We start from the raw sequence: 14,150 nt of genomic DNA, 5'->3' as shown, positions 1-14,150 counted from the left end.
GGGCCAATAGTAACATTCTTTCAATATTTGAAGGCAGTCCTTTTTGCTGCAAAATGACCTCCACAAGGCCCATCATGACAAGTTAGGAGGATGTCAAGGACTTCCTCCTCCCTGACACATCTTCTCAAGATCTGATCTAGGCCAAGTTTGAAGAGGTTTCCCCCAATCTAGGTGAAATGGGACCTTTTCCTTACTATCCTACTCTTCTCATTTGAGGACAGGTGTGGTGATAACTATGGTGAAACCAAGTAGTTTGTTATATCAACAAACCATGGGGAGAGTACTGAGATAGGAAACAAATGTTCATCTGCCATTTGGTCATCCACCATTCTCTCTTCACCTGCCGGTAAATTTGCTCTAGACAAAAGCTAGCAACAACATTTTCTTTACCAAGCTTATCAATAATGGTCAAATCAAACTGTTGCAGTAAAATAAACCATCTAATAATGCGATCATTTACATCTAATTTGTTCATTAAATATATAATTGCAACATGATCAGTGTGCACAAAGGTTTTATATCCTATGATATAATGGCCGAATTTGTTTAAGGAATGCACGACAGCTAAGAGTTCCTTCTTGGTCACTATATAGCTTAACTATGCCTTTGACAAGTTTTTTCTTATAAAGTATATGGGATAAGGTAAATTTTCTTCTATTTCTTTGTTCGAGGCATCTGTGTGAATGTGGAAGGGCAGGGCCCAGTTTGAGCCTCTCAGCATTGGGGTAGTCACGAGCTTGCTCTTCAAGGTATCTAGGGCTTCTTGATAGTTTCCGACCATATGAACTTGACATCTTTGCCTAAGAGGCCAAACAAAGGATAGGTTAGCTCGCTAAAATCTTTAATGAATCTCCTGTAATACCTAGCTAAGCCTAGGAAACATCTGACATCTCTCACCTTTTGAGGAGGTGGGACCCTTTGGATGATGGAAATTTTGTTGGGGTCCACCTGCAATCCCTGCTGAGATATTTCATGACCTAATACTGTCCCTTCAGTCATAAAAAATCATATTTTTCCACACTCAGGGATAGGTTCATCTCAATACACTTGTCTAGAACTTTTCCTAGGTTATATAAAGCTTCCTGAAAGTCAAAGCCATAAGGAATAAAGTCATCCATGTATATCTCTACTACATCAAGAACTAATTCAGAAAATAGACTCAATACCACTCTTTGGAATGTGGCCGGAGTGTTACAGAAACCAAAAGGAAGGACCCAGTATGCAGAGTTACCCCAAGGACAAGTGAAATTGGTCTTATCTTGGTCTTTTGGGCTGATCTGAATCTGATTGTACCCAGTAAACCCATCTAGGAAAGAGAAAAACTTTTTCTTTGTCAGACCATCTAACACTTGATCTATGAAAGGTAAAGGAAAATCGTCCTTTTTAGTGGCTTTGTTTAATTCATGATAGTCGACACAGATTCTCTACTTACCAGTTTTCTTTGGCACTAGCACCAAAGGAGAGACCCATTCACTATCAGAGATGGGATAGATGAATCCTGCATCAAGAAATTTATGAAGTTCTTCCTTAAGAATATGTTTAATTGTTGGATTCATCCTTCTTTGAGGCTGCTTGACTGGCTTGCAATCCTCCTTGATGTAATATGATGAGTACATACTGAAGGGTGCACTCCCTTCATCTCCTTATAACTCCAGGTGAATGCATCTAGGTGTTTTCTCAGTAGGCTACACAGTTCCTTTTACTGGGAAATGGATAGGGATGGATTGATTTTCAAGGTTCTTTCTGGGTCAAACTCTATATTCTTAACATGGAGAGAAGTGGATTCGGCTGCACAGAGATTAGTTTAGGGGTTGTTTTGGGTTTCTCTTACTATGTCCTCTAATGGTAATACACTCGGAGGTGGATTTTAAATCATATCGTCCTCATCTTATTGTTCCCCCCATGGTGATTTCTAATGTACAATGCGGTGTAGAATAGAGTTCATCCTCATCTTCCTCCTCTAGCCAAAGAGGTAGATCATGTTCTAGCAAGGGTTGGGCAGGTGGATATAGGATTAACTGCTTGGACATGTGCCCATTCTTTATGGTCATGTTTTGAGCTCGACAGTTGATGTACGCATCGGTAGTAGCCAACCAGGGTCTTGCCAGAATGAGAGTATACCCAATGAGCTTTTCCTTTGGTTGGAGAACTAAGAAATCAGCAGGGTACTCCCAAGAATCAATGGAGACGATCACGTCTTCCACAATCCCCTTAGGGGTCACATTGGAGTGGTCTCCTAGCTATAGCATGGTTGTGGTCTTCCTCAAGAAGCCCTGGAGGTTATGTTTGAGCATTGTGTCCTTTGTCATCACATTAATGGCAGCTCCCAGGTCAATCAAGGTACGTGGAATCATTGTGCCATTGATGTGGAAATCAACTACTAGGCTTCCAGGGTCAAGATATTTTGGACAGATTACTTGCCCTGACATCAGGTCAGGCAATTTTCCTATGACACTGATGGTTAGGGAATCTCTCTTGCACCTTCCTGGATGCCTAAAGCACTTCCCTTTGATCAAACTATTATAGATAGACACATATTTTATGGCATGGAGAAGTTGTTGGCATTAGGATGCATGTGTTTTACTTGATACCAACCCACTTGTAGTAGAACAACTCACTTGTACATGGTAACTAGACGAATCTACAGAAGAGATATCTAATGTGACAGAATGCATGACAGTGATATTTATAGATGTGATGAAATGCAGGGCAACTTCATGGAATCAGTTCAGAAGGAAACTCTCTCAGATGAAAGATCACAGTATATCAGGTAAATAGTAGAATGAAGAAAGAAAGGTATATGCAGGTTCACTATATACCAAGTCGCGTATACACGTAGGTTCACTTTATACAAATACACGTATAACGTACACACGCACTTTCACAGAAGGAAAGGCGCGTACATGTTGGAAACTAAGTTTTGGTCCGTGGTATTTGGACAATGGTATTTTGGTATTAGTACATGGTATTTTGTCCGAGGTATTGACCCCAGGTATTGAGTCGAAGGTATTGGTCCTACGTGGTTTTGGACAATGGTATTGAGAAAGGCCTAAGACTATAGGAGGAGGAGAAGATCATTAGGCCATGATGCAAGTCTCTAATATCTGATGAAGTGTGAGATCCAATATGCAGGTTATGGGTTTATGATGCTTTGCTTGATCTGAGCCAAGGAGGAATCTCAGCGATTGATGGAGGACAAGATCTAATGATGGATTAGGATCTTATGGCTTCGAATGAATCATCTCTATATGGTTTTATCATGCTTTTTCTAGATCTATATATTGATGCTTGTGATGTTCTATAAATATTATGATCTGGGGATAACTGAATTCTGGAATAGTTGCAAAATTATGAATGAATATCTACAGATGTATACGCAGGTTGAATTTGATAAAAGCGCGTATACACATGGGTTAGACACATCTAAGTAGTGTATACCATATGAGCTATGATGTTTGAAGTTACAGGTGGTTCTGGTTGTTGATGCAAAGTTATGAGTTTTGGTGACTATTTACCGGTGACAGTATTCTGCATATTTAGATTGGTTTATTGTGTTAGCTTCATTATTGATTGATAAGATCTAATAATGGATCAAGATCATAATGACTTATCTTTATGTGATCTGATGGACTATATCTGGTTGCCAGCACACATATTATTCTTTTGTATCTAATGATATGGGTATGCCTAAAGTTGAGAAGTGCAGCGAAGTTATAAGTAAGTATTTGATGACATATACGTTGGTTCGCTTTGGTGAAGTTGCGTATACATGCTGGTTCGACTCTTCCAAGCAGCGTATGCATTTTGATGCATGGTTTTTGATGATACAATTGGTTCTGAATATTGTTGCATAGTTCTAGGTTCTTCTCTGTGTTCTGGTGACTGTGTTTTGATGACAGGGTTTCAGTGATTAAGTTGTTGAGTGATTCAAAGAGTAATAATTGAGTATTCAATGAATGGGTAATGCAATAGTTGTATTATAGTGGTGATTTCTTTTGAGCTTCAATGTTGTTGATGGGTCTAGTATGAAAGTTGGATGAAACGTGGCATTCAGATTATGGTGTTGTGTTCCAAGAGTATCCAGTCTGAAAATTTATGAAACGTGGTACCTAGAGGAAGAAGAAAGTTCGTAGCATTCTGTAAGTCGAAACCTACATACTAGTAAATATTATAGCTAGTACAAGAGCTATGGGGTTGTAGCTCCCTTCCAATAGAAGATGGAGGAAGAAAGAAGGTTGTAGCCTTCTACAGGTAGAAGCCTGCGTACTCGTATGAGTCTACACCAGTACATTGTTGTAAATATATTTTTTTGTTATTAAAAATTTATAGAGATGATAGCAACAGGTGGTTTTTAGCCACATTTGGCTTCCACCTTACATCTTGGTGTCCATGTCTGATGCTTATCTGTGATGGTTCTTTCTGTTATTAACTACACATGGTTACTATTTAAATGTTTAGTAAATTACTGATACTCATATTAAATATCAACATATGATGAATTAATAGAATCATTAGTTTGCTTGATATACGGTTGTTTGCTTAAACATAGTTGTGTACACACACGCATTTCCTTCATTGAAGTAGTGCATATGAAATTGAGTAAAAAATTGTAAAAAGATTATTGACTTGACTAATACTGATTCCCCCCCACCCCAATTATTATTTCCAACAATTGGTATCAGAGTAGATCCTTTGGTAGAAGCTTGATTGCTTGAAGGAGATTTGTAGAATAATGGGAAAGAAGCTAATGAAGAAAGTGCCTCAGAAAAAGAATACATCTTAGAGGAACTATGACAGTGGGAGAATCGATTGGGGAATATGTGAAAGCAATGCTTCAGATTCAAAATCACCTCTGAATGAAGATGAACAAAAAGAACTATCAGGTATGAATTTATTATCCTCTGGTGATACATTTATCCATCCATTTGAAGACAATGAAAGTGATAGTGAAACAACTGAATCTGCTCTTATGGGTGAGGAAGAAAGATATTAAATAGAGGCAGAATTTAAAAGGCTTACAAACAAAATTAGAGATCAACAAGATCTATTGGACAAAAGGGAATGTGCCTCCAAAGAAGAAGCTACCAAACTAAAAGCTCAACTAGAGGAAGGAAACAAGGTAGGGAAGAAATTCAAGGAAAAGGAAGATCAATGTCAAAAGCTACAAGATGAAGTGACATCATTAAGAAATGAAGTAAATGAAAGGAGAACAACAATCAAGAAATTCAGAGATAGATCCAGTTACTATGAAAATATTGAAGCTAAGATCCTCTTGCTAAAAGAAGATCTTGAAGAATCAAATAAGTAGAATAAAGCACTACTAGAAGCTCTTGAGAAACAATAAAATGAATTTCTTGAACTAAGACATCAGTTGGAAGAAGGAAGAAAAGTTGAAGGAATCATGAAGAAGTAGTATCTTCAAAAGGAAGAGCAACATCAGGTTGACGTAAATATTCTAAAAGATAAATTAGAAGAAAAGGATAAGCTCTTACGATTTCAAGATAGTACTAAGATCTTGGATGATATTCTTAGTAGTCAAAGGTATCCTGCCATCAAAACTGGTCTTGGCTTTCATGAATTTGTTGAAGGTGAATCTAGTTGACAAAGTAAGACAAGGAACTCTAATGCAAAATCTAAAATGGTCAACAAGGAGATGAGAGGTCAATCCCATCAACAACCAAGGAAATAAATTCTTCAAAGAAAATCTTTTACTCCTAACTATGGAAGTAATAATCGGTTATTTCCTCAAATGAATAATGTTGAATGTTATGTATGTCATAATTTTGAACATGTTGCAGCCAGATGCAGAAGTAGAATGGTTCAAGACTGTCACGTAGAAAGATCATCACATTCCATGTACTTTAAGGGATATTGTTTTTCTTACAATATGTTTGGTCACAAATCCATTGACTGCTATAGAGAAATATGAAACATATGAGATGTTATGCATGTAACAAGCTTAGACATATAGCTAGGGAATGCAGGGACAAAGTACGGGCACCATACTAAAAGGGGAAAACATTGTCACACTCGAAGATATGGAAGAAGAAGGAAGTGCAATCAGAAAGATGTGGCACAACATAATGTACACACATTACAGACTCAGAGGGAGCTGAAAGTATGAAACTTTAGTGTTCTAAATTTCATACGCAAGTTTCATGAAGAGAAGTCACATATATACATGATTTAGACACTGCACAGTTGTGTATATGTTAGTTTGAGGAAAATCTGTGGGACAGACTTAGGAAAAAGGATCTTATCTGGTTCAGTCAATTATTTCTCTATTAGATGATGGTTACAATCTGTTGTTAATGTGTGGAAATATATTTATACTCATAAGATGTTGTTTTTTATCCTCACAAGTTAACTTGATGTATATATGATTATTGATGATTCCTTGATACTTCTTACTGATATGTGCATGATCAGATCTGATAGTGAACATATGGAATAGGTTCAAGGGGAGAACATGCTATCCTTCTATTAAAGCATTGTTGGCATTATGTTTAGAAGTCTTTGGTACCTAATCAATGATGATGATGTTTATATGGATAAATGATACATATTGCTATGTTACAATTATGAGTTGCCCATGATAAAATCTCATATGATACTTGGGGGTCACATAGTTTGGTTTCAGATCAGATTCATGGATGGTTGTGGATGATTCTTTGATGATGCATATAGTTATATATATTGCTTACATGACGATATTCATAAGGACAAGGAGAAGTAAAAATATTGAGAAAACAACCTCATTATTTAATGATGAGCCGTTCATTTCTTTCATGTTGCTATCATCATGCCTTCTAAAGATCATATAGTACAGTTATGATGCGGGATTCCTATGGTCCTTGGTTCTCACACGGTTGAGGATTGCTGTTGTTGATGATATCAAGAAATCTTGACAAATGACCATAATATCATGGCTTGCTAGATACATATTGATATCTATTTTATGGATATATTATATGATGGATACATGGATGATTACATAACTTGCATATATCATTGGTTGGCCAAGAGAATGGTGTTGTTGCAGGTCGCATGGAGACATAGCTATTTGAGGAAATGGATATTCGAAGACATGGCTTACTTAATCACTTTCAGTTCTTACCTTATAATGATAGGTTGATACTCAAATATGTTGATTATCATGGTTGATGCTTATTAGATGTGGGATGTTCCCTAGTGATGATACATGGTTGATATATTGAAGGCTCTTATGGAAAGATCATACTGTTATTGATGACAATGATGATGAGTATGGTGTTTTTCACATACAGATGATATGATGTGAATGATTGAGATATGACATATGCTAAGTCTCCTTCTACTAAGGAAACAAATCAAGTTGATCTTGATGAAATCAAGAGGATGAGTTTATATACATATGGAGACATACTTTGTCACATGTTGATGAGATTTACACTATCATATGTTGGGGACTAATGATGGACATATATAGATTGCTGGTGTGGATGCTATTGACAGATGTTGCTGATGATAGTTGCTGATAACTAACATAATCTTTTTTTAGATATTTGGTCTCTATGTCATGTATATCATTCGATGTAAAGGTCATATCAAGACACATGATGTAATACTTTGTCTTTGCCTATTGTAGTATTTTGATGAATCCCTCTTGGTCATATGATGTAATTTGTACCTCGACTATGCATGGGAAGGATGATGTAATATTTCAGTCATCTATAAACAATTGGTATCTGGTATATCCCCACTTGGTTGGGTGAATGAGTCAAGTTTATCCCTATTTGGTTGGGAGAACGAATGTATGTATGAGTCATTAACTATAGGAAGGTCAAACTCTCATAGTTGAGTTACGGAGTCATGTTATTTTCTTGAAAATATTTACAGACTTTTCATGTGCTCGGGGAGAGCATGGATGATACAGTACATCTCAGCATGAACAAAGGGTGAGTTCAATCAAAGAATTTAGCATGTGCCTAGTGGGAGCATGATTAATATTCAGTTATTCAGATATAAAGTGTTATGCTCTTAGGGGGAGAAGATACTGGTCCACCCTTTTCCCTTGATGTCAAAGGGGGAGAGTGACCTGGTTTTGTTGTTGCCATCAAGTCCAAAGGGGGAGATTGTTTGAATTATGATGCACGTTTTGTACTTGATGGCAACCCACTTGTAGCAGAACAACTCACTTGTACATGGTAACTGGATGAATCTACAGAAGAGATATCAGATGTGACAGAATGCATGACAATGATATTTATAGATGTGATGAAATGTAGGGAAGCTTCAAGGAATCAATTTAGAAGGCAACTCTCTCAGATGAAAGATCACAGTATAGCAAGTAAACAATACACTAAGAAAGAAAGGTATACGCAGGCTCACTATATACCAAGTCGCATATACACGCAGGTTCACTTTATACAAAGACTCGTATAACTTACACACACACTTTTACAGAAGGAGAGGTGCGTACGTGTCAGAAACTAAGTTTTGGTCCGTGGTATTTGGACCATGTTATTTTGGTATTGGTCCATGGTATTTGGTCTGAGGTATTGACCCAAGGTATTGGGTCCAAGGTATTGGTCCTACATGGTTTTCGACCATGGTATTTAAAAGGGCCTAAGACCATAAAAGGAGGAGAAAATCATTAGGCCAGGATGCAAGTCTCGAATACCTGATGAAGTGTGAGATCTAGTATGCAAGTTATGTGTTTATGACGGTTTGCTTGATCTGAACCAAGGAGGAATATCAGTGGTTGATGGAGGACAAGATATAATGATGGATCGGGATCTTATGGCTTGGAATGAATCATCTCTATATGGTTTGATCATGCTTTTTCTAGGTCTGTATACTGATGCTTGTGATGTTCTGTAAATATTATGATGCGGGGATAACTGAAGTCTAGAATAGCAGCAAAATTATGAATGAATATTTACAAATGTATGCGCAGGTTGACTTTGATAAAACCACGTATTCATGCGGGTTAGACACATCTAAGTAGTGTATACCATATGAACTATGATGTTTGAAGTTACAGGTGGTTCTGGTTGTTGATTCAAAGTTCTGAGTTCTGGTGACTATTTACTGTTGATAATATTCTACATATTTAGATTCGTTGTTTGTGATTAGCTTCAGTATTGATGGATGAGATCTAATAATGGATCATGATCATAATGACTTATCTTTATGTTATCTAATGGACTAGATCTGGTTGCTAACACAGGTATTATCATTTTGTATGTAATGACCTGGGTATGTCTAAAGTCGGGAAGTGTAGCGAAGTTATAGGTAAGTATTTGATGACATATACACTAGTTCGCTTTGGTGAACTTTTGTATACACACTGGTTTAGCTCTTCGAAGTAGCATATGCACTCTGATGCATGGTGTTTGATGATACAGCTGGCTCTGAATATTGTTGCAGAGTTCTGGGTTCTGCGCTCTGTTTTGGTGACTATGTTTTGATGACAGGTGTTGAGCATTGGATAATCCAGCGCTCCCCGTGTTTTTCGTGACATGGACTAACCACCTCTCGAGGATCCGTTAACTCTGGCGATGCATCCATTTACTAACACCTGTGGGTTTTTGTGTAACGACAATCGTGATCCCAATGAGTGGTATCAGAGCCAAAGATCTCGAGTTCAAATCACACTCGGCTTGCGCTTGGGGGGAGATTGTTGGGCATTGGATAATCCAGCGCTCCCCGTGTGTTTCGTGACATGGACTAACCACCTCTCGAGGATCCGTTAACTCTGGAAATGTGTCCATTTACTAACACCTATGGGTTTTGGTGTAACGGCAATCGTGATCCCAACAACAGGGTTTCAGTGATTAAGTTGTTGGGTGATTCAGAGAGAAATGATTTAGTATTCAATCAATGGGTAATGCAATTGTTGTATTACAGTGGTGATTGATTTTGAGCTTCAATGTTGTTGATGGGTCCAGTATGAAAATTGGATGAAACGTGGCTTTCAGATTATGGTGTTGTGTTCCAAGAGTATCTAGTCTGAAAATTTATGAAACGTGGTACATGGAGGAAGAAGGAAGGTCGTAGCCTTTTCTACGTCGGCACCTACATACTAGTAAATAAATGGACTAGTACAAGAGCTAGGGGGTTGTAGCTCCCTTCCAATAGAAGGTGGAGAACAAAAGAAGGTTGTAGCCTTATGCACATAGAAGCCTGCGAACTGGTACGAGTCTGCATCAGTACATTGTTGTAAATATATTTTCTTATTATTAAAAGAAGACACAAACGACAATGACAGGTGGTTTTTACCCACATTGTGTTTCCACCTTACAACTTGGTGTTCATGTGTGATGCTTATGTGTGATGGTTCATTTTGTTTAACTGTTGAATGTTTAATAAAGTACAAATAGCCAGATTAAATATCAACATATGATGAATTAACATAATCATTAGTTTGTTGGATATACACTTGTTTCCTTAAACACAGTTGTGTACACACGCAGGTTTCCTTCATTGAAGTAGAGTATATGAAATTATGTAAGAAATTGTTAAAATATTATTAACTTGACTAATATTGATTCACCCCCCCCCCCCCGCCGCCCACTTAGTATTATTTCCAGCATAAGCGGTATCTCCACAAATAAATGTTTCAATTCTCCTAGGACTTCAGTTTCTATTGGGGTAGGCTGGACTATCACGGATAGTCTCTCAGGAATGGGTGGAATTTATTTAGGTTCACTTTCCTCTTTATCTTCCTCAACCGACCTTGGTGGAGGCTAGGTATCTAGGAAAAATTTCCCATATCACAAGTTAATTTCCTAAATCTCCATAGCATAATTTGGGCATGATGGTTCCCCACTATACACTTGTTGAGCCTGTCTTTTGTTCAGGTTTTGATTTGGTTGGGTAGGTATTTGGGGTTACTTTGGTGGAGCAGGAGGTAACAATTGTGGTTGGGCACGTGGTGGAGGCAAAAGAGTGGGAAGAGAGTTGTATTGGGGTCTCCACCCCCGATATGGTGCATTCCACTGAGGTTGTGGCTAAGCATAGGATTGAAATGAGTGGGTGGCTCATTGGGCATGAAATTGAGATGTGAAGGACCAAGGAGGAGGCATGGACCAGGAAGGATGAGCAGGAGGGCCCCAAAAAGGTATGGAAGTGACTTTGTTGGGGTTGTAGTATGCCTGAGATGTCCCTTGCATCCCCTACTAGTATGGTCTAGGTCCATGTGGCCTCCTTTTGTTTATGTAACAGAGCTATTCAATGACTCCCTCAACCTCCTTGATATACAACTTTAAGTCCGAGTAAGCAAGGGCACTTATCTATAGAATGATTTTCTTCACAGACTGAACAAACCTCTATAGAGTTCAATGGGGATTCATTCCTAGAATGCCTCCTGGTGCATCTAGGGAAAAAAATGGCCAAAGCCCTCTCTGCTTCATCTTTTTTCCTTTTGATATGTAAGGTATCCATTTGCATGGAAAGAGTCTGTTGCATCTCACTCTTGAATTCTTCCAGGATGTTTCCAATTTCTCCTTTAATGGACGAGTTAGAGGAAGAGGTATCGGCTATCAGTTGACTCCCTCTACCTTTCTTTCTGGCTGCTCTAGAATGGTCCCTAAAAATAGGCTTTATGTCCTCATAGGATAGTTGGTAAATGTCTCCCTAGGCTAGTAGATGGAGGGTGTCTAGAAGATCTTCCCGAATTCCCCTTAGCTAGACCAGCTTTAGAGACTGAAGGTCAGGTGTACACCTGGCCCTTTTGTAACTGAGCTGGAACCTCTTTTCATAGTCCTTGAGGGACTCATCACTTCCTATGGCTATTCAGAAAATTTATTCTTTAGTATCGTTTGACCTACAATAGTCTTGATACTTGTTGTTAAAGGCTTGCTGCATCTAAGCCCATGTTGTTATGCTATTGTGAGGTAATCCCATGAACCAACACAGTGTTGCATCCTTGAGAGTAGAAGGGAACAATTTCAACTTTTTATCATCTTCTGCATAGTCATAGGTTCGAAAGATCACAACAAACTCGAACAAAAAGGTGTCAGGATATTTTGTAGTTAGGCCATGGAAATGAGGTAAGGCAAAAGGGCTTATATTCTTTATTTTGGTGTCTCCATTGGTCTCCTGAATGGGAAAGCTGCCCTCTATTCTCTCTCCATTCCCCCTAGCATTTATGTTTTTAGCCATTAGCTCCAAAGAAATGTTTCATTCTTCTTCTTCCCCTATAGGTTCTCTAAATATGTCTTGTTGTTTACCTAAGGGTTCTTCTTGATTGCAACCACCGAAGAAGAGAGAAGGTTGGCTGTGTGAAGTAGTGGGGGTGTTGGGCAAAATTTTTCCCTAGTTATCTCTATTTCTACGACGCATAAAAGGAAATCTTTATTGGTTGTTTTTGTTTTTTTTCCCCACATTGATAGTACCCGAAAAAACTAAAATTCATTGAACAAAATAAATTGCAACTAGCTGAAATGAACTTGCTGAATAGAAATTTGTAGAATTGAAGTGGAAATAAAGGAAATGCATAACTGAAGGAAAACGAATGACTAGTCTACTTTTGCTAAAATAACTATTAGCATAATGTTGCAATACAAAATAGAAGAAAGCATTAATCATAGAGTACTCTGACGCGTCCCCGGCAGCGGCACGAAAAAGTGGTGAGAACTAGTATTGTGGCAATAATGTTGCAGCTCCTGGGCTACCTACTTTACTCTTATCAATCCAGTAGTTCGTAACAAACTTGGAAGTGTCGGTGATGTATGCACAAGTACTAGATCTTACTGCAGGTTGTCACTTAGTCAGTCGATGCAAGATCACAAGGAGCTTAAGCCAACTTCTATGGATTCTAGAAGAAGCTCTATATGTGATGAAAGGAAAGAAAATTTACTCTACATATGCCACTCTAACTGCAGAAAGGAGAAAATTTGAGATGTAAAGCAAACCTAGAAAGCCCTAATTAACCAACTAATCCTACTTTTGCAGAAAGTACCATGAAAATCGTGAAATAAATGTCATTACCTACTCAAGGAAGTAAACAACATCTAACTAAGCTATTTCTGGAAGTAGATAACATATATCTAAGTAAGTAAACAACATCTATCTAACTGACATGCATGTAGTTTACTTTGTGTGAATGTCGCAGCAAATAGGTGGGAGTTGGAGGGTGGTTTGGAACTTGAGAGGATGTAGGATGGTGTGGATGTGTCCTAGGAGTTCTCTAGTGGCCTTTTGGTGGCTCTTCCCACACTTGGCCTTCAAAAGAAAGCCTACAGGAAAATCTATAGGAGGATAGAGGAAATCTACAGGAGGAAAATAGGGCAACTACACGAGGCCTACAAGAGGAGGTCGAGAGTAGTTTTCACTATCTTGAGGGTTTAAGAGTGGGCGAAAAAGCTAGATGAAGGTTGGAATGAGGTGTTAGGGCACCTAGGGTCTACCAAGAATCACTAGGAGAGAGGAAGATGATTGGGTTTGCTCAAGGAGAGAGCAAGAAGTTCTATGGAAAATGCAGGAAACTAAGGCAAAATTTAGATGAGACTTGGGTGACTTGTAGGGCATGGACCGGATGGAGGATGGGATGGTTGATAGGCTTGACTGATGCTAGAAGAGATCTGTTGCATAAAAACTTACAGTCAACCAAGGAAATCAAGCAAGCAATGAAATGAGTGCATCTAGAAAAACAAAGTTTTGCATCAAAATATTCTAAACTATGATCTGTGAAAGGAAATGTTGAGAAATGCTAAAAGAAAGGAAAGCACAAAAGAAGACTATTGCAAATAAAGTAGTGAGAATGATGAAGAAGATTTGAAGCAAATCAAAACTGGACTATTAACCTACTAAAATGTTGCAAACACTAGAAGTCCTATGAATGAGGAGAATTTGTGTTTTTGGGGTAGAAAGAGGGTCTTTGCCTCAAATCACAGTCCAAAAGGGACAAAGAGAAGTGAAGGAACTGTTTCTAGCCTTTTGAATCTTCTCTTTATCACTCCTTAACTTGCTATAGAGAGCACAAATGGAAGCAAACTAGTGAATCATCAAAAGCAACATATTTTTAACCATAAGAGAAATACTTCTAACAACAACCTAATCTATAAACTCAAATAAAACATAGAAATAAAAGTAAAGAGGAGCTTGGTAGCTTAGATTGGGCCCTAACCCAAGAGCTTCAGCCCTCTGAGGTAACTCAATGCTAG

This window comes from Pinus tabuliformis, chromosome 3_2 (genome assembly GCF_031772625.1).
Source record: "Pinus tabuliformis cultivar Carrire ecotype Pingquan chromosome 3_2, CPIR1, whole genome shotgun sequence".
Classification (NCBI taxonomy): domain Eukaryota; kingdom Viridiplantae; phylum Streptophyta; class Pinopsida; order Pinales; family Pinaceae; genus Pinus; species Pinus tabuliformis.
This window is presented reverse-complemented; position numbering follows the sequence as displayed.